We start from the raw sequence: 22056 nt of genomic DNA, 5'->3' as shown, positions 1-22056 counted from the left end.
ACGTGGAACACTTGTGTTGTGGACATTGATAATACCTGTATCATGCTTGTGACGCACCTGCCGGACCCTGCTACCCCGGAATGGGTGATATGCTTTTTTAATCTTTTACCATGTGAGCGCACCAATAAAATTGTTAAGTTTTTTTACCCGACAATATTGCACTATTTGAGTTTCCTACCAGTCCTATAGGAACAAGATAATTCAGGAGGAACATTCCCTAAAAAGACCCTGTGATATGCGCATGTATTGTGGATCAATGTGAGTGGACTGACTGAAATAAATCAAATCCCAGAACATGACGATATTGTACCATGGTCTTTTCTTTTCTTTTTGTTTGAGTTATTTCAGATAAAATCACTTTACAACAGGATAAAATACAGTCAAATCCTTTTGTGTAAGTCAATTACTTTCGCCAGTGGGTGCACCTATTCTTTCTGTCTATTGTATCTATAAGCTTATGGTGAAAGCTTTTTTGGTGTCACCCTGGGCTGGAGGTGTTTTTGCGCTGTGGTGAAATCATTGTTATATTTCCTTGCTGATGTATGTGATTGACAGGTCCCAGCAGGGTCATGTGACTGTACAACTGATCTCTATATAACACACAACTTGTACTGTGTTAGTTGTGAAATATAAGACAATAATACCCCTTTTACACCGCCGAAAAATCCGGGTCAGCGGCGGGTCAGACCCAGATCACCGGCGGGTATATCCATGTCCATTTACACGGGTCCTCTACCCAGGTCCTGACCTGGGTAGAACCCGGATAGGACCCGTATAAATGCTGGTATAAATGGTCCCGCTGCGGGTTCAGGCACCCGCAGCGGGTCCACAGCGTGCAGCGCTGGGAAAGCTGTGCCCAGCTGCTGCAGGAGGGGGGGTCCCTGCGCCCGCTGAGGGGAGGGGGGGTACCTGTCAGACTGAGGTCGATGTGCGGCGCCGCCGCTGTCCCCGGGTGCTGGGAGGAGGGGGGTGTCTGCAGCTGCTGAGGGGAGGTGGGGGTACCGGTCAGCCTGAGGGATAATGTGCACCGCTGCTGCTGTAACTCCCCCCGGCAGCCGGTCCCTGCGTCCCTAGTACTAGTTCCCATGCGCAGGAGGGACCCCCGGCACTGACTGTACATTCGCCGCAGGAACTTTGCGGCTGCGGGGGGAGCACCCGGGGACAGCGGCGGCGCACATCGACCTCAGTCTGACAGGTACCCCCACCTCCCCTCAGCAGCTGCAGACACCCCCCTCCGACCTCAGGCTGACAGGTACCCCCCCAGCCCCTCAGCAGCCGCAGGGCACCCCTCCTCCCAGCACCCGGGGACAGCACAAAAGTATAGGTAAACCTGCGCTAGTGTAGTAGTAGTAGTAGTACGTTTATTTATAAGGCGCCGCAAAGTGTCCGCAGCGCCGTACATAGCAAACAAAAAAATTACGAGGTAACGTACAGGGTGTGTTGAAAAATACAGTATAAATAGGGGTATAGCTGGTAGAACTAAAATCAGCATCAGTTCAGAAGTAGGTGTCAAAATTGTCAAGGAGACTGAAGATGAAGTAGAGGAAGGGAAGAACAGGACAGGAGCACAGGTGAGGTAAAGAGGTAGGGTGAGTACGTGAGGAAGGAGGGCCCTACTCATAAGAGTTAACATACTAAAAATAGGTGGGTGGACGAACGAAAAACAACAGGATAAGTAGGAACGGAGGGGAATGGAGGCAGGATAGGAGGATCAAAAGAGGTTAGGAGGAGGGATAGGCTAGTCGAAAAAAGTGGGTTTTAAGGGAGCGCTTGAAGGAGGTAAGGGAATCAGAAATCCTGATGGGTGGCGGGAGGTTGTTCCAGTGCAGGGGGGCAGCGCGAGAGAAGTCTTGGACACGGGAGTGGGAGGAGGTGATTAGGTGAGAGGTCAGTCGGCGGTCAGTGATGGAGCGAAGAGGACGGGAGGGAGTGTGGATAGAGATCAGTGAAGAGAGGTAAGGAGCGGTGGAGGAGGAGAGAGCCTTGTAGGTGGTGGTGAGGAGTTTAAAGAGAACTCGGAAAGGAATGGGGAGCCAGTGAAGCGATAGACAGAGGGGGGAGGCGGAGGTAGAGCGGCGGGAGAGGAAGATGAGCCTAGCAGCAGCGTTAAGAATGGATTGGAGAGGTGCGAGGCGGGTGAGAGGTAGCCCAGAGAGAAGGATGTTGCAGTAGTCAAGGCGGGAGATGACAAGAGAGTGAATGAGAATTTTGGTCGCGTCAGTGGAGAGGAATGGTCTGATGCGTGAGATGTTGCGTAGGTGAAAGCGGCAAGACTGTGAGAGAGCACGAATGTGGGGGGTGAAAGAGAGGGAGGAGTCAATGATAACACCGAGGCAGCGTGTTTGGTCGGTGGAGGTGATCTCGGTTTCACCAATACTGATGGAGATAGTGGGAGAAGATGGGATGTTCGGGGGATGGAAGATTAGAAGTTCAGTTTTAGCCATGTTTAGCTTCAGGAAGCGTTGGGTCATCCAGGCTGAGATGGCCGTGAGGCATTCGGAGACCTTGGACAGGAGTGATGGGGATAGGTCGGGGGAAGAGAGATAGATTAGGGTATCATCAGCATAAAGGTGGTAATGAAAACCATAGGAGCTGATGAGGGTGCCCAGAGAGGTGGTGTAGAGAGAGAAGAGGAGAGGGCCAAGGACAGACCCTTGGGGAACACCGACTGGCTGCGGGGTAGTAGGAGAGGAGGAGCTCGGAGTGGAGACGGAGAAGGAGCGATCGGAGAGGTATGAGGTGAACCAGGAGAAGACCGTGCCAGTGATGCCAAAGGAGCGGAGGGTGTTGAGCAGGAGAGGGTGGTCAACAGTGTCAAAGGCAGCCGACAGATCAAGCTGGATGAGGATAGAGAAGAGGCCTTTGGATTTAGCCGATATTAGATCGTTAGTGACTTTGGTCAGGGCAGTTTCAGTGGAATGTAAAGGGCGGAACCCGGATTGGAGGGGGTCGAGAATGGAGTTAGCAGTAAGGTGGCTTAGGAGACGATTATAGGTCAGACGTTCTAGGAGCTTGGAGGCAAAAGGGAGGAGGGAGATGGGCCTGTAGTTGGATGGAGAGTTGGGGTCCAGATTTGTTTTTTTGAGAATTGGGGAGACAAGAGCATGTTTGAAGGAGGAAGGGAAGATCCCAGAGGATAGGGAAAGATTAAAGAGGTGAGCCAGGTAAGAGTAGACTGACGGACTGAGACGACGGATAATATTGGAGGGGATAGGATCGAGCGGGCAGGTGGAGGGAGAAGCGGATTGAAGGATAGAGTGGACTTCAGCAGCAGTGGTGGGGTAAAATGAGGACAGGGATTGGAAGGAGGGGAGTGGGGATGTAGGAGGGGAGGAGGGAGAGGGTGAGGTCATGGCAGCAGTGATGGCAGTCCTGAGAGAGGAGATTTTGGTTGAAAAGTAGGTAGCAAAATCAGCGGCTACAATGGAGGACGGAAGAGCTGGAGGAGGGGGGGAGAGCAAGGAGTTGAAGGTGGCGAAGAGCCTGCGGGGATTGGATGATTGGGAAAGGATGAGGGACTTAAAGTAGGATTCCTTGGCCAGAGCAAGGGCAGAGCTGAAGGAGGAAAGAATGAATTTGAAATGGAGATAATCCGCGAGGGAGCGTGATTTCTTCCAGAAGCGCTCAGCAGTGCGAGAGCACTTTTTAAGGAATCGGGTGATAGGCGAGTGCCACGGTTGGGGGTTGGAGCATCGAAGGGGAATAGAGGATGGAGGGCAGGCAGAGTCCAATGCCGAAGATAGGGTGTCATTATAGAGGGAGGCGGCGAGGTTCGGGCAGGACATGGCGGTGATTGGAGCGAGAAGAGGACACAGCGTGTTTGAGAAGGCAGCAAGATCAAGTGTGTTGACGTTATGCCGTGAGACAATGCGCTTGGGAGGGGGGGTGGGAGAGGGGGAAGCAGTGAGGGAGAAGGAGATGAGGTGATGGTCAGAAAGAGGAAAAGCCGAGATAGTGTAGTCAGTAAGGGAACAAGAGCGAGAGAAGACGAGATCGAGGGAGTGTCCTTGGATGTGGGTGGGAGAGGTAGTCCACTGAGATAGGCCAAGAGAGGAGCAGAGAGAGAGGAGTTTGGAGGTGCCAGGATCAGCGGGGTTATCCAAGGGGATGTTAAAGTCACCAAGAATGACAGATGGCAGGTCAGAGGAGAGGAAGTGTGGGAGCCAGGCGGCGAAGTTGTCAAGAAATTGGGAGATAGGGCCAGGGGGGCGGTAGATTGCAGCAACACGGAGGTGGTAGGGGTAGTATAGACGGATAGAGTGAGACTCAAAGGAGGAGAAAAGGAGAGAGGGTTCAGGGTGAATGACACTGTGGGTGCATGAGGCTGAGAGGAGAAAACCCACGCCGCCACCTTGGCGACCGTCCGGCCTGGGAGTGTGAGAGAAAGAGAAGCCACCGTGGGAGAGAGCAGCTGGAGAGACAGAATCAGAGGTGGAGAGCCAGGTCTCGGTGATAGCAAGGAGGTGGAATGCTCTAGAGATGAATAGGTCATGGATGGCAGGGAGTTTGTTGCAGATGGATCTGGCGTTCCATAGTGCACAGGAAAGAGGGGGGGTGGGTTGTGTATTTATGTGGATAAGGTTTTTGGGATTGCAGAAGCGAGGGGGGGTCGTTGGGAGGGTGGGGGTGCGGGGGCGAGTGGTCAGGATAGGTATGGGATGGTAGGGGTGAGGAGCAGTTGGAGAAAGTGAAGTTGAGAGATTATCAGCCATGAGGACCAGAGGTGAGAGGGTAGGTTAGTGAAAGCAGACAGAGGGATTTGGGAGGACAGACAGCGTCTGTAGTAGATTTGCGAGGATGTGGTAGTAAACAGAGTGAGAGAGAAGGTAACAGGCAAGGAACTACTGTCAGAGAGGAGACAAGTGGGTAAAATCAGGTTGATTGAGTAATCCAATTAAGTATGAAACAACAAGTGAGAGGATGAAGGGAACAGAGAAGGTCAGAAGTGAGGCAAATGTGAGCAGGCGTGAAGAGGGAAACAGAGTGCAATAAATGTGTGGCAAAGATAAGAGAAAATAATAGTGAATGAGTAAAATAAAATACAATGTTGGAAAAATTATAGATAAAATGAATTAAATGTCAACATTGAGCAACAGGTTACAATAGGATAGAAAGAAGATGAATATATTACAATAAAACAGAATATGAAAATTTAGACTGTGTTCAAACTCACCTTTTTCAGTATTCTAACTCACCTGCTTCAGTTTCCAACTCACTTAAGTAATCAAGCTTCACTTTAGTAAGCAAGCTTCCCTCTCAATGAGTGTATAGCCAACCACCAGCTGTAACCAATCAGACAGTCCACTGATTGTAGAAAACACTAAGTCTGTGGTGAGACTGCAGCAACCTCCAAGAAGCACTCCGGACTCCGGGAGTGAAAGGGGTAATCTGTTCAAAAACAAGAAGAGGTGCGCCTCATAGTGTAAAACCGTATTTATTTTAAAACACAGACAAGTGCAGGTACACAGATCAATAAAGACTCGTACCAGGCGGATAACCGCTGTGGGCTGGTTACCACAAGGTTTGACATAAAACTCCCAGGCAATAACTCCTACCACCTTCCAAGGCGCCGCTGGATCTCGAACAGACTGCCGGCTAGCCACCAAGACAAGCAGCGTATCAGCGTGTAGGCGAACGTGGATAGAGCAGGAGAAGCCGGGTGCAAGGAAAGCTGTCGTCACTAGCCCTGCCCTAATGCATTTCGTATCCAAACTTCATCAGAGGGCGTGGCTAGTGACAGACAGCACAGGACTTAAAAATGCACAGTGACCAATCAGATTTAACTGGGGTGCGGCAACATAATTGATCTACAATTCAGCAACATGTGCAACTTTAAAGATACATTTAAAGACACAGAATCTTTTTTTCAAAAGGTAACATAGTAAGCCGATTTGGACAATGAAAGTGACATATGTCGACATGATGTGTTACATACAAGAACATACACAGATATACAGTTCATAGTACATAGAAATAAAGGCAATTTGTTTGAGTAAATTAAACAAACAATATATTGCAGATAAAAAACATTTTAAAACGGCGTATCAAACAAAGTGCCGTGGAGACTGTATATATAGAAGGCTTTTTCAGGTAGATACAGATTCCATCATACGTGACCTAAAAAGTATATATATATATATATATATATATATATATAAGACTTGTACATGGGGGAATGGGAAAACGATCTGTTTAAAGGTACTTGGTCATCTAAAATTCATTTTTTTCATCGCTACATAGATGATATTATAATGATTTGGAAGGGTGATAAGGCTGAATTTGAACAGTTCATGTTGGAACTGAATATTAATAGTTTTAACCTTAAATTTACTTCGAATTTTCAAAGTCAAGAAATTGAATTCCTTGATCTGGTCCTCCGTGTTAAGAACTTTCCCCAGGTGCCGAAAGTGGAGACTAGAACTTTCTTTAAGAGCGTTTCATGGGCGTTCCCATGCAAACGCTGGGCGTACGTATGGTAATGCGGCCGTGACGCACATGTAGGGGGCGGACATATGACATCGCCAGATGTCAGCTGCCCGCCCAGATCCCTGCTTTTGCACGGAGAAATGCCCGAGTGGTCTGAGCTCGCGGGAGCTGCCTGACCACTCGGTCCTGCATTCGATGGTATGCGACCATCGAATGATGGGGGAGGTTCCCTGAGATGGAGGTGGTGTATTCATGAGAAATACACGTGCGGTCCGTTCGGCCAGCTTCTTACCGCGTACGGACGGAGTTGGCGATCCGTATGGAAGGAGGGGTTTCGCACGCACGGTCCTGGCCGCATATTCGGATCCGGCCGCACCGATCAGAATAAGGGGCCATAATTACATACCCTCCAACATGACCCATTCCATTAGGTACAAAATGCTCTGTTCCAGGACTTCCCTCTTAATGTATGATTGCTGTCACCTGTGGTGAACTAGAAGCGGGTTGATATTCAAGTGAGAATATCGGTAAAGAAACTCCCGGGTGGGGCACAACCTTCTATATGGGTGAACGTATTAGTCTAAAATATCAACTTTATTAATACTAAAATGATCCTATTTATGGATCAAATGACGAACATGAGACAAGGACATACAGATAACATGAAAAATAATGAGAAATTGAGAAAAGACCGTGAAAATATGATATCAGAGTCTGAAAAATGGGCTAAATTGCCTCTGTTCACTATAACTATAGTGTCAAAATATTCCTGTGAAAAATTATTTCAGACAAGGCACGTCTTCAGTTAACCAGAATTGGTAACATGTACACACATCTAATAAATTTCTAAAAAACTGGCACACTGTCTGGCAGTACAGGTTGATTCCTTTTTAGTAGTCAAAACATATATGTTTAATCGCACTCTAATTGAACTGCAAGATAGGAGAATGATTTAGGAATAGTGGTAAAGTACCTGAGTTGAAAATGCTCGCAGGGTGGCTGCTGCCTGTGCGTCTGGTGGTGGTTGGACAATTGCACAGTTGAGCGGACTCTGCGAGCGTCACAGGTACAGGAGTCAAGACGAAGAGGGGGTTTCTGCTGTCTCCAGGGGTGACCAATCTGGCCCTGTTATACAATGACAGCGCAGAGTCAGGTAATGGGTCCCCTGAAGATGAGAGAACCCTGACTATGGGAGATGCCAGAAAAGAGAGCAATTTCACTTTAATCCCAGGTATACGCTACTGCCCAGTGTGTACGCACATGGACGTAGTGAACAATGGTTGAGCGGTATGTCTGGGTGGTGGATTGCGGAAGAAAGTGTAGAGTGCACTTTGATAATATTTTTTGGATCGCTGCTTTACCGTGCAAAGGTGGTAAAAAAAGGAGAAAGAGATTTTTAAGGGTACACAGTCTGTACTTTACCTAAGGACTTATTAATGAGCCCAGGGAAGAGGGCTAGTAAAACTGGTAAAATTCCCAGTCAGATAGATGTGTATGATTAAATATAATTTTATAATACAGTCCTAGTCTATGATCCTGTGACGGTGCACACACTATATATCAAAGATTCCCACAGACACTATCTTTAGTGCAGTGGCTTTAATTTAAGGAAAAGAGTCCCTCGTATGTAGCAGGGTGGAGCAAATGAAGAAAAAATCCCCTATATAACACAGAGTCACAGTTTTATGCCTAGAGTGAACCAATATATTTAGACATAGTATCAAATGGTATAGGCAGGGTGGCAGGATGAAACAAATGGAGAAAGATCCCCTGTATAATACAAAGTCACAGTTTTATGCCTAAGGTGAAACCATGCATTTAGATATTATATCAAATGGTATAGGCAGAGAGTTATTATACCGTAACCTTGTGATAGCAACTATGGAAATTGTAATATTTAAGTTTAAATAGCAACAATAATGCCCTGAGGGCTAATATCAACTCACGGACACCGGTCCCAGGGTGTAGCGCTGGGAAGTCTGGATGTCAGATAACGAGATCCCCCAGTGTGTACGCTCTGATATTGCTTGCTGCAATTATTTGGCAAAAATGAGTAGAAGTCCGTGATATAAAGTCTGTAGGTTACCACAATAAATGTAGATGAACAGGCTTGGTGTGGGAATGAGAAATAAACAGCTGCGCGCTGTCTGTGATATCCGCAGCGTCTGCAGGTACAGCCGTGGACTCCGTTATGCCTCTCCACAATAAGAGAAGCAGGCAGTGTGCACCGGGGTCACCGCAGGAATTGGTCAGCAGCAGGGTGCCCCGTCCAGGAGGTAGTCCACACAGTGGTCGGCATCCACTGTGTGTTCAGCCGGCGGTGAACGAACAAAGCCGCCGGTGTATCTCAGTCGGCTGTGCCAGCGTTCTGTAAGTGCACACGCTGTCAGGGAGGTCGCGCTGTCGGAACAGTAGTAGCCAGGTAGATATGTGTGAAGCGTGCAGGGTCCCGCTTGTGCACAGCGGGGACCTGAGACACCGAGACGTACGTTTCACTTTCTGAGAAAGCTTCCTAAGTGAAACGTACGTCTCAGTGTCTCAGGTCCCCGCTGTGCACAAGCCACCCCCCCTGCACACGCCGGCAGCACCCACACACCCCCCCCCTCACGAGCGGCGCCCCGCCAATACTGTTACTTACCTGCGGCGGCAGCTCAGCATCTTCTCCCTCCAGGCGTCGGTACTCGGACGGAGCAGTCACTGCACAGTGCAGCCTGCAGAGCGCCGAGCCCCTCTGTATCCTAGGCTCGGCGCTCTGCAGGCTGCACTGTGTATTGTGCGTGCCTGCCGCCGGCGCCAGGTGGCATTGTGCGGGGGGGGGGAGGGTGCCGTGCCACTAGGGGCAGCTGCCCGGGCCCCTCCAGAGGCCGGGGCCCAGGACAGCTGTACCTCTGGCACCCCCCTGTCGGCGGCCCTGGGTGGGAGTATGAAGAGAGACAAGGTCAGATATGTAGGTGGGAGAAGAATGGGTGATGGCTTTGTATGGGAGTGTAGGGAGCTTGAATTGTATTCTGGACATAGTACGTTTGAAGAGGAAGATGAGCCGGGCAGCAGCATTGAGGATAGATTGGAGAGAACACGACAGGGCTGTGAGAAATGCTGAATGTGTGGTTTACAGGACAGAGAGGAATCAATAGTAACTCAGAGACAGCGTACTTGGTGACTAGAGGAGATCGTAGTTCCATCAATAGAAAGTGACATTGTGGAAGGTGAGGTGATGTGGGAGGGCGGAAGATGATCATCTCAGTCTTAAGGAGCCCACACACGCACCGATCCCGGCGTGCGTTGTGGGCTTAACTAGCACACATAGCATCGCATCGTATGCCTTGTGCATACGATGTGCATGCGATGCGATGCTATGCTAGAAAAAGCTAGTACAAAAAGTATGTGCAGCACATACTTTTTGTACTGTACGATGAGGTGCCGCGCACCCCATCGTACAGCATCGCACCACCGGCAACGGTGCGTGTGTGGGCACCATTAGACATAATTAGCTTAAGAAAGTGCTGGGACATCCAAGAAGAGATAATGGAGAGACCGTTAGAAGAGGGGAGAGAGAGGTAGATTTGATTATCATCAGCATAGAGGTGACATTGGAAGTGGAATGAGCTCACCTAGCGATGACGTATAGAGAGAGAGAAAAGAGGACCAAGAACAGAGCCTTGGGGGCACCTACTGACAGTGGAAATGAAGGGGAGGTGGAGTCATGACAAGAGACAGAGCAGGAGCGATCAGAGAGGTAGGAGGACAGCCAGGAGAGCGCAGTATCACCCAGACTAAGGGAGTGAAGGATTTGGAGGGGAGGGGGGGGGGGGGGAAGGTCGAGAAGAATATGTAGAGAGTAGAGGCCTTTAGGTTTGGCAGCATGAAGATCATTGCAGCCGGGGTTTTCAGACTGGGGGGAGATGAGGTTCTTGAAGTATGACTGTTAGCGAGGGAAAGGGCAGCACTGAAGGATGAAAGCATAAGTGTGAGATGGAGGAAGTCTGCCAAGGAGCGTGATCTCCTCCAATGTCGTTCAGCAGTACGTGAGCGTTACCGCAGGTATCTGGTGTATCTGGTGCAGGTATCTGGTGTATCTGGTGTACCTGGTGTATCTGGTGCAGGTATCTGGTGTATCTGGTGTACCTGGTGCAGGTATCTGGTGTACCTGGTGCAGGTATCTGGTGCAGGTATCTGGTGTACCTGGTGCAGGTATCTGGTGTACCTGGTGCAGGTATCTGGTGTATCTGGTGCAGGTATCTGGTGTATCTGGTGCAGGTATCTGGTGTATCTGGTGCAGGTATCTGGTGTATCTGGTGTACCTGGTGTATCTGGTGCAGGTATCTGGTGTACCTGGTGCAGGTATCTGGTGTATCTGGTGCAGGTATCTGGTGTACCTGGTGCAGGTATCTGGTGTACCTGGTGCAGGTATCTGGTGTATCTGGTGTATCTGGTGCAGGTATCTGGTGTACCTGGTGCAGGTATCTGGTGTATCTGGTGTACCTGGTGCAGGTATCTGGTGTATCTGGTGTACCTGGTGCAGGTATCTGGTGTATCTATCTGGTGCAGGTATCTGGTGTATCTGGTGCAGGTATCTGGTGTATCTGGTGTACCTGGTGCAGGTATCTGGTGTATCTATCTGGTGCAGGTATCTGGCGTACCTGGTGCAGGTATCTGGCGTACCTGGTGCAGGTATCTGGCGTACCTGGTGCAGGTATCTGGCGTACCTGGTGCAGGTATCTGGCGTACCTGGTGCAGGTATCTGGCGTACCTGGTGCAGGTATCTGGCGTACCTGGTGCAGGTATCTGGCGTACCTGGTGCAGGTATCTGGTGCAGGTATCTGGTGCAGGTATCTGGTGTATCTGGTGCAGGTATCTGGTGTATCTGGTGCAGGTATCTGGTGTACCTGGTGCAGGTATCTGGTGTATCTGGTGCAGGTATCTGTGCCAGGGTTGAATTGTTCATTTGCGAGGGTGAATAGTGGTTAGTGGAGCGACAGAATCAATAGCAGAAGTGAGTGAAGCATTATATAGGTAAGTGGCCTGTTCAGGACATGAGAGAGATAATAGGAGAGAGAAGTGAGTCAGAGAGGGAGGACAGGGAGGTGGTGTCAGTAGCCTCGATGTTACACTTGGTGGCTCTAGTTTTGGGAGATGCAGAAGCAGAAGCAGAGAGAAGGTGATGGTCAGAGAGGGGAAAGGGAAGTTGGAGAAATCAGAAATATCACAACGATAGGTGAAGATCAGAACAAGTGAGCTTCTATTTACATGTGAGGGTGCGGAGGTCCACTGGGAGAGACCAGGAGAAGATGGGAGGTTAAGGAGTTTTGAGGCAGAGGTTTCTGCGGGAGTGTTAAAGTCACATAAGATAATGGAGGGAATGTCAGAAGAAAGGAAGTGTGGAAGCCAGCAATCAAAGTTGTCTAGGAATTTTGAGGGATCGCCAACAAGTAAAAAATGAATAGGTTGGAAGAGGCTTATAGCGTGGACTTCAAATGTAGAGAATGTAAGAGATGGTTCTGGGGGTAAGAGTTGGTGGGAGTAACTAGAGGGTAGTAGGACTCCAACCCCACCACCATGGCGGCCATCTGGTCAGGGTTTATGTGAGCATGTGAGACCCCCAGCAGAGAGGGCAGCAGGAGAAGTAGGGTCAGAGGGAGTGATCCAGAGGTCAGTAATGGCTAGGAGATGGAGGGAGTTGGAAATAAAAAGGTCATGAGTTGGAACCAGTTATTTTTCTTTTGCATACACTGTGCAGGTATCTATAGAAGGCGACCACAGGGAGCATGGGCACTTTAAATATAAATTAGTGTGACCAACTCCTCCCCTTCTACTTCCCCTCCCAGGCAGTCTTAGATTGTGCCCAAAAGGGAGCAGGTCACACTCGGGCTCACTCCTGGGCATTTTAAAATTATAGGCAAATTAGCAAGAATTGCCTTGAGGACAGGCAGATAGTTGCTGCTACTATCTGCCTGCGATGTGGGAAGCCTGCCGGAGGGAGCCTGCTGCTGCTACGGATTGCAGCCGGCTCCGTGGCTGCAGAGACCACTGTCTCTGGAGATGAAACGGGCGCCGCGATCCTCCTCCAGCCCCACCGCCGATGGCATCGCTGCTGCTCTGTGAGTATACCCTGACCTCCCTGTTAGCAGCGGAGACCAGAACATGAAACGGCGGTGATAGCAGAGAATTTATTTTAAATCTGGCGTCATTGGAGACAGAGCTGCCGGGCGGGGGGCAGAGTTATCACGCGGTGCTCCCAGCAGCCCTGGCTATCCCCAGTGCTTCTGTGGGTCAGCAGCGGCCATTTTCTTTGTATTTTTGCGCCGCTGAACACGCTTCTGGAGGCTCCTTGTTGCAGTTGGCGACTTCATACCTCTCCTCAGAGGCAGAACTCTGGGAGGCAATGGAGTGATCTGCTGCCGGGCTCCTGCTCCCAAGGGGGCACCTCTCCCCCCCATCCTGGTGACCGTCCTGCTACAGCTCTACCCGGTCTGTGAGTTACAGTGGGGATTAGAGCTAGGCTCAATTAGGGCTATAGCGCTCCCACTATTATATACCATTGCGCACTATTATATACCCTGTGGCCCTTTCACTGTCTCTCCTATCTGGCTGTTCTATACCTACTCTCTCTTTGTGTGTGGTAGTGTGTAGTTATTACCTGTGTGCCTTGTTATTGAAATAATCATGGCAGGGGGTAACTCCAAGAGAGTAGTGCTTGTAAGAAGTTGACACAGGCTTCTGAGGGAATGTTACTTTGTGATAAATGCTCAGTTAACCCTCCTCTGGTACAGACCCCTGTAGATACCTCCCTCTGGTACAGGTCCCTATAGATACCCCGATCTGGGCATCACAGCTTACAGATGTCATGTTCCGATTATCTTCTGAGCTCACTGCGTCTCAGAAAGATAGGGAAACATCTAGAAGCCAGCACAGTGATTTAGCCTCTGCTGTGGAAGGTCTAACTAGAGCTCTGGCCCCAGGACCGGCTGAGGGCCCTCGGCCATCCTCTTCAAGGACATTAAACCCTCCCCTTTCTCAAAGGAAGAGGTTGCTTCCACAGAATGTGGAATTAGTTGACTCTGACGATATGCCAGGGCTTGAGGAGGGCAAATTTGCTCCCCCAGAGGAGGAGGAGGAAGAGGAGGAGGTGCTGGCTTTTGATAATCCAGAATCTGAACAAGTCTCGCAGGGCTTGGAGGATTTCATTGACATGGTAAAAATTTCTTGTCATGGAGGGAGCGGATGCTCCCGTCCGACCTTCTCTTTTTGGGAAGAAACAGAAACAATCTTCCACTTTTCCTCCAGTGGAGGAATTAGATGACCATGTGATAGAAGCCTGGAATCATCCAGACAAACATTTCCAAACCCCTCGTAGGTTTTTACCAAATTGTCCTTTTTCAGCCCGAGGGCAGGAAAAAGGTTGAGGTTCCACCTATGGTTGACTCCTTGGTGGCACGTCTGTCTAAGAAGACGGTACTTCCGGTCCAAGGCGCTTCCACCCTTAAGGACACCTCTGACCGCAAGTTAGAGTTAACTTTGAAAAATATTTTTTCAGCCTCTGGGGTTTTGCAGCGTCTGGGCCAGGTCGGATTCTGGGTAAATAAGGCCATTGGGGTCTGGGCCTCACAAATCTCAACTGACATATGTGAGGGTTCTGACCCTTCTGCTGTAGTTCAACTGACAGAACATATCCAGGAGGCCTCAGCATTTTTAATGGAGGCTTCCTCAGACGTTTGCATAGTTGCAGCTAGCATTTTTGCACTCTCCATATCAGCTCGCAGAGCTCTTTGGCTACGCCAATGGCAAGCGGGCTCTGAGTCTAAGAGAGCGGTTGGAGGCTTTGGCCTTTAATGGAGATGTCCTGTTCGGGCCGGAGCTCAACAAATGGATATCCCAAGCGACAGGAGGTAAGTCTCACTTTCTTCTTTCTGCAACACCGCCACCACCTCGTAAAAATCCACAGGGGCCTTTCTTTCGTCCATTAGTCCTCCAAGCAGATTCAGAGGACATTCCAGAGGTGGTGCACCATCACACTGACGTGGAAGAGGCACCTTTGCAACTACACTTGACTCCAAGTCCACTAAGCCCAAAGCATGACTGTCTTCCTTCCCATCTGGGGGACTCAAAGGTGGGAGCTCGACTAAGAAACTTCAGTCACGTCTGGCTTCAGTCTTATCAGGACTCATGGGTAAGGGATCTTGTAGCCCTGGGCTACAAAATTCAATTTTGCTTGCCTCCCCCAAACAGGTTCTGCCAATTTCTCCAGAGAAGGTGCAACTTCTGTTGTCAGCCGTTTCAAAATTGCGGACTGCGGGAGTTGTAGTTCCAGTCCCGGAATATCAGCGTACTCAGGGATACTACTCCAGTCTTTTTCTCGTGCTAAAGCCGGACGGCTTGGTACTGCCCATACTGAATTTAAAGGATTTGAACCCGTACTGGCACTCGGTCAAATTCAAAATGAAGTCCCTGCAGGCTGGAACAGGGAGAATTCCTGGTATCTCTCGATATCAGGGACACGTACCTACACATCCCTATATGGCCTCCTTCGTTTTGCGGTACAAGGTCATCACTGGCAGTTCCAGGCCTTGCCATTTGGCCTCTCATAGGCGCCTCAGATCTTCACCAAGGTCATGGCAATGATGACGGAGGTTCTCCGCACTCAGGGGGTGACGATCATCCCTTATTTGGAGGACATCCTGCTAAATAGTCTCTCAAGGGAGAACCCAATGTTGAATATTCTCACACAGAAGACCCTATCTCTTAAGTGGATCCTGAACTTCGCAAAATCTCAACTCCAACCCTCTCAGCGCCTCCTATTTCTAGGAATGATTCTGGACACTGTCAAGATGAGGGTGTTCCTGCCAGCCGACAAGATTCAGTCCTTGCAGGCTTTAGTAAGGCTGGTTCTGCGTCGCTCACCGGTGTCGGTACATCTTTGTACCACACTCCTGGGAAAAATGGTGGCCACATTCAAAGCGATTCAATACGGTCGTTTTCACTCTTGACCAGTTTCAGTTGTCTCTCCTCCATCAGTGGTTGGGATCACACCTGCATCTTCATCAGATGGTGACCCTATCTCATCAGGCACGCCTGTTTCTACTGTGGTGGATAACCTCCACCAACCTACAGAAATGTTGAAGATTCGCGATCTGGGATTGGATCATCCTCACCACGGATGCCAGTCTCCACGGTTGGGGAGTGGTCACTTTGGACCACCAAATTCAGGCGTTATGGACTAAGCAAGAAAGCCTTCTCTCAATAAACGTTCTGGAGCTCAGAGCAGTTTATTATGGCCTACTTCAGGTGCGACATCTTCTTCAGGACAGGGCTATTCATGTCCAGTCCGACAACTCCACGGCGGTCACCTATATCAACAAACAGGGCGGCACTCGCAGCCGGGCGGCCATGAAGGAGGTGAGCAGGATCATACTGTGGTCATAGACTCATGCCGATTTCTTGAGTCGGCAGGATGTCCATCAGGGAGAATGGTGTCTACATCCTCAAGTGTTTCAAAAATTGGTAGGTCATTGGGGCTGGCCTCAGGTAGACCTGATGGCGCCCCAACACAATTTTCAGCTCCCCACGTACTTTGCTCAGACTCAAGATCCACACGCCGTGGGGGTGGACACGCTGGTCGCGCCTTAGCCCTTTCAGTTTGTGTACCTCTTCCCTCCATTCCTGTTGATTCCTCGGGTACTGCCACATATACGGAGAGAGGGAGTCATGTCTCTCCTGGTCGTGCCGGACTGGCCCAGTCAGTCTTGGTATACCAATCTGACAGCACTGCTGATCGACGAGTTGTGGCCTCTGCCTCTTCGGGACAACCTTCTAAGTCAAGGACCCTTCATCTTCCCAGACTTAGGATGGCTTCATTTGACGCCATGGCTGCTGAAATGTCCATCCTAAGATGTGCAGGTATCCCAAGAGCGATGATACCTACAATGATGCAAGTCAAAAAGGAAGTCACCTCAAAACACTATTATCGCATTTGGAGGTCTTATTTGTCCTGGGGTGAGGGCCCCCCACGCCCTCTCCACCACCCTGTTCAAGAAGGCTAGACTCCTCCTGTTTCTACAGGCAGGTTTGGCTTCTGGTTTGAAGCTGAATTCCCTGAAGGTTCAGGTGTCAGCGCTTTCTATCTTTTTCCAAAAATGGTTGTCCTTCATCCCTGAAGGAAAACATTTTTTCAGAAGGTATTGCGTTTGCAACCACCTATCTGTTCTCCTACGGCTCCCTGGGACCTGGATCTGGTCCTCCAGTTTTTACCAAGTCATGTCTCAAATCTGTGGCACCTACACGTCAAGTCTCTCTTCAAATTCCTGAAGGGTTACCTACTCCATATCAAGACTTTGCTAATGTTTTCTGCTAAAAAGCTACTGACAAATTATCCCCTCATCATCCATGGGACTGCTCAATCGATCTAATACCTGGAAAGAACCCTCCTCGGGGTCGCACTTACCCTTTGCCTGAGACGCAGGCTATGTCAGAGTATATACAGGAAAATCTAGCCAAAGGGTTTATCCGCCCTTCATCTTCTCCTGCTGGAGCTGGCTTCTTTTTTGTCAAGAAAAAGGATGGAGGGTTATGACCTTGCATCGATTATCGAGGATTAAACAAAATTACCATCAAAAACCGTTACCTATTACCGATCATTCCAGAACTATTTGACAGGATCAAAGGGGCTACCATCTTTTCAAAATTAGATCTCCGAGGAGCTTACAACCTTATTCGCATTTGTGAGGGAGACGAGTGGAAGACCGCTTTCAATACCAGAGATGGACATTATGAATACCTTGTTATGCCTTTCGGCCTGAGTAATGCACCAGCGGTTTTTCAATCCTACATGAATGAACTCTTTCGTGATCTTTTGTACAAACATGTTGTGGTTTATCTCGACGACATCCTGATTTTTGCCAATAGTCTTCAGAAACATCGAGAGTTTGTCAAGGAAGTATTTTCTCACCTCCAGAAAGAACCTCCTTTTCTGTAAATTAGAAAAATGTATTTTTGAGGTCTCATCCATACCCTTCTTGGTATGGATGAGACCTCAAAATCGTATTAGGCTCCGGTCTGGAGATGGATCCAGCTTAAGTTGAAGCAATCCAGACGTGGCCTCGTCCTCACACTCTCCGAGGGGTTCAAAGATTCCTCGGATTCGCAAACTATTATAGAAAGTTCATCAAAGGCTTCTCTACTATTGTAGCTCCAATAACTGCTCTTACTCACAGAGGTGCCAAACCCTCCAACTGGGATCCTGAGGCTTCCAAAGCTTTTACCCTGTTCAAAGAAAAGTTAATCTCAGCATCAGTTCTGGCCCAACCAGACGTCAGTTTACCCTTAACTCTGGAAGTCGACGCCTCTGCTATTGGCGTGAGGCTGTACTCTCCCAGACTAACTCTGACGGACAGTTACATCCATGCGGCTTCTTCTCCAAGAAATTTTTCCCAGCTGAACAGAACTATGCTATTGGGGATCAGGAATACTAGCTATTAAGATGGCCTTAGAAGAGTGGCGGTATCTACTTGAGGGGGTTATCTCATAACATTAACATTATTACTGATCATAAGAACTTGCTATATTTGAAAAATGCTCAGTGTCTCAATCCTGGACAAGCCAGATGGGCGTTATTCTTTTCCAGTTTTAATTTTAAATTGTCTTTTTCTCCTGGAGTAAAAAATCGTAAGGCAGATGCTCTGTCTAGATCGTGGGAGACTGAAGAGGAATCCAAATCATATGAGGGAAGTCCAATTATTGATCCTCTCGCTTTTGCTGCGACAACTGTACAAGCGTCAATTCCCCCAGGTAAAACCTTTGTTAAGCCAAGCTCAAGGAAAGAAATTTTGCATTGGGCTCATGATTCCAAATTCTCTGGCCATCTGGGGATTCAAAAGACCTATGAATTCCTTTCTCGAAGGTACTGGTGGCCTGGTTTGATAAAAGATGTTAATGAATACATTGCTTCCTGTCCTCATTGTGCTCAACACAAGTCCTCTCATTTGGCTCCAGTTGGTCCATTGATGCCACTCTCCATTCCTCAGGGTCCTTGGACTCATATATTGATGGACTTCATTACCGACCTTCCATCATCAGATGGTTATACCATTATATGGGTGGTCATAGATCGATTTTCTAAAATGGCTCATTTCATCCCGCTTCGTGGGTTACCATCAGCTCCAAAGTTAGCAAATCTTTTCATCAAGGAGATCTTCAGATCCCACGGGCTTCCTAAAGAAATAGTCTCAGATCGTGGGGTACAGTTCATCGCAAAATTCTGGCGAGCTCTATGCAAAGTTCTCAAGATTCAACTTAACTTCAGCACAGCCTACCATCCACAATCTAACGGCCAAATGGAGAGAGTCAATCAAGATGTAGAGACTTTCTTACATTTACATGTTTTCTCCTCCCAGGATGACTGAGTCGAGGTGTTACCATGGGCCGAGTTTGGTCATAATAATCAATATCATTCATCAGCTTCTTCTACACCATTCTTTATTAATTATGGCTTCCATCCTAGGGTTCCTGACTTCCAGCGGCTACCTTTAACATCTGTTCCAGCGGTAGCTTTGACTCTCCATCAGCTTCGTCAGATTTGGAAGAAAGTCAGGAATTCATTGTTGAAAGCCTCGCAGAGATATAAGAAATTTGCTGACAGAAGGAGAAGAGCTATTCCCACATTGAGAGTGGGTGACAAGGTATGGCTGTCCACTTGTAATATTCGTCTTCGTGTACCATCAATGAAGTCTGCACCCTGTTTTATCGGTCCCTTTCCGATAATACAGATCATCAATCCAGTTGCCTATAAGTTCAAATTACCATATTACTTAAGGATTCCAAACTCATTTCACATCTCATTACTTAAACCTTTAGTGCTAAACAAATTCCATGCTGCGCTTCCCAAGTCTCCCAAAGTTTTCACACATAGGGGCATTGAATATGAGGTGGCCCGAATTCTGGACTCTCGTATTAGGTACAAGCATTTATAGTACTTGATTGATTGGAAAGGCTATGGGCCTGAAGAGAGATCCTGGACTAATGCGTCTGAAGTACACGCCCCCAGAATGATGCGGGACTTTCATAAGAAATTTCCAACTAAACCCAAAGAGTGTCCTGGGGCCACTCGTAAAGGAGGGGGTGCTGTCACGACAACCATCTTAGCTACCCTGGCTCCCTGTGCTGTCCCGGTCCCACAGACCTCAGACCCTCTGTCTTGGCGCTCACTTCTGCTGCTGATACCCCTGTCTGCATCCTGTCACTCTGTCACCGCCGGGTGACAGTTGTGGTATGCAGTCTTCTGCCGTGCAGGCTCCGGGTGGCGTGAGGCACGAGCCGCCATGATGGTGTCCGCATCATGTTAGGCCTCAGGCTGGAAGTGCCGGCTGCAGCGCCTCCGCGTATGTTCTCCGCCGGCTGGTTTCTGTCGCCGCACCTGGCGGCGGCCATCTTTTTGGTTCTCACAGCCTATACTGTGCGGCTCAAAGTATGATGTCACTCGCGAAGCCAATCACTGCTATGCTCAACCCTTAAATACTGACTAGCTGGGCCAGACCAGCAGTCAGTACAATGATGTCCACCCTTTAGCATCTTTGGACCTTCCTGGCTATCCTTAGCTAGTTTTGAAGTGCATCATTTTTAAAGTGCGGCATCATTTAAATATAACTCTGGCGTTATACTGGCGTTCAGCTTATCCTGAATGAACTGACTTCTCTTCTCATCTCTTTTCATCAAGGTAACCAGCATTCTACATACTTGGTCTGGCTGGGCTGCAGATGATTCTACCCTCTGTCCTAGATTGATTTGATATTGTCATAGGTAACCAGCATTCTACATACTTGGTCTGGCTGGGCTGTGTCACACGTAGCCGCGACGGAGCGTGGCGGGTACAGTTCTCACCCGTCCGCGCCCGCCGCCGGCTAGCGTGTGCAGGTCCCAGGCTGCGGCGTGCGGGTAGGGACAGCTCCAGGTAGGGATGGCAGCAGGGGAGCGTCGGGTAGCGGCGTCCTTGCAGATAGTGGCGCCGGGAGGCCGGCGTCGCCATCTTGGTTGAGGGCAGGAGACAGATTGGCCCAGAGTGGAGGTTCCCTCCTCTTCCTGCGCTGACAGCCAATGGCAGCCGCCCCCTGGGGATATAGGGGATCTGCCTAGGCTGTTCAGTGTCAGTGCAATGAGTCTTTGGAGTCATTCACAACTCCTAGCTGATTCCTGGATCCTGGCTCTTTCTCTCCTGACTCTGGTGCCTTGCTCCCTGCATCTCTCTACAAGGAAGTTTTCTCCTGACACCAATGCTGCAAGTCCTACCTAGTGCTTGTTCCTGCTTGTGTCCCAGAATTACCCTGCTCAGCTTTCCGCTGTCCTCCTTCATTCAACTCATTCATTCCATCATCTTTCAGTCATCCGGATCCATTTCTTCTATCATCAAATCAACCTCTTTCCGGATCTTCCTCTATGTACTCTGGCTCATCAAGTATACGTTTCCAGATTTACCTGCCCGTTATTAGTATTGTGCTGGACTCTATTTAAGTTATCCAACTGTCACTTAAAGAAGTATTTGAGTGAAGTTTATCATTTATGAAATCCGTTATTAAACCTGCACGTTTCAATCCTACTCCTCCTGGTCCGTCTCCAGTTCCTGTGCACCACACGACTCCATCCAGCCCTTTAGCCGTGACAGTTTGCACTGACCCGATGGAATCGGGTGAAGCACAGGCCTCCATGACGGATGTTCTTCAAGGCATCATGGCTCGCTTGGAACAAGTAGAGGCTACACAGCGTCAAGTGGCTCAATTTCTCCAGACCTTGTCACCACCTCAGGCGGCTCCCTCAGTTTCGGCAGCACCTACCTCCGGAGCTTCGGCCTCTGCTGCCCCTCCGGGGCCAGCTGCTCCTCACCATCTGCAGCTGTCAACCCCCAGTAAATATGACGGGTCCCCAAGGGGGTGTCGAGGATTCCTGAATCAATGTGACGTCCATTTTACCCTCCAGCCTTCCAATTTCCCCTCTCCCAAGACTCGAGTGGCTTACATCGTGTCCCTACTGGCGGGTCCAGCCCTGGAGTGGGTGTCCCCCCTCTGGGAGCGTGCGGATCCCATCCTCAACAACTATGAAGAATTTGTGGCTTCCTTCCGTCGCATCTTCGACGAGCCTGGCAGAGTGTCCTCCGCAGCCACGGAGATCCTAAGAATTCGTCAGGGCAGTCGCCCAGTGGGACAATATGTTGTACAATTTCAAACCCTGGCTTCCGAACTCAGATGGAACGAAGAGGCTATCATCTCTGCCTTCTGGAACGGCCTAGCCGGCCGCATCAAGGACGAGTTAGCAACTCGCGATTCTCCTTCCACCCTGGCTGAACTCATTTCATTATGTAACAAGGTCGATCTGCGACTCCAAGAACGCCAACTTGAGAGGAATCGCTCTGATCGCCTTCGCCCTCGATTCCCTTCCAATGTCGCACCCGCTTCCAGACCAACCCCGCCTCCTGCGGTGTCAACAGATGAGCCCATGCAAATCAACCGCTCCCGTCTTTCTCTCGAAGAGAAGTCCCGAAGACGGCGAGAGAATCTGTGCATGTACTGTGGCTCCTCAGCTCACCTGTTGGCTTCCTGCCCGCTGCGGCCGGGAAACGACCGCTCCTAATCTCCACGAGGGAGGTCCGAT

The 22056-nt window shown here is 49.4% G+C and overlaps 1 protein-coding gene across 1 annotated transcript in view; it reads left to right on the top strand.

Moving 5' to 3' along the window:
- LOC146005669 (flap endonuclease 1-like) overlaps positions 1-22056 on the top strand; it is a 95499-nt gene that overhangs the window by 43174 nt on the left and 30269 nt on the right. The window lies entirely within an intron of this gene.

This window comes from Crinia signifera, chromosome 5, assembly GCF_055691185.1.
Source record: "Crinia signifera chromosome 5, ASM5569118v1, whole genome shotgun sequence".
In the NCBI taxonomy this organism is placed as follows: Eukaryota; Metazoa; Chordata; class Amphibia; order Anura; family Myobatrachidae; genus Crinia; species Crinia signifera.
The sequence above is the reverse complement of the archived record's forward strand: the minus strand, read 5'-3'. Positions and strand labels throughout refer to the sequence as shown.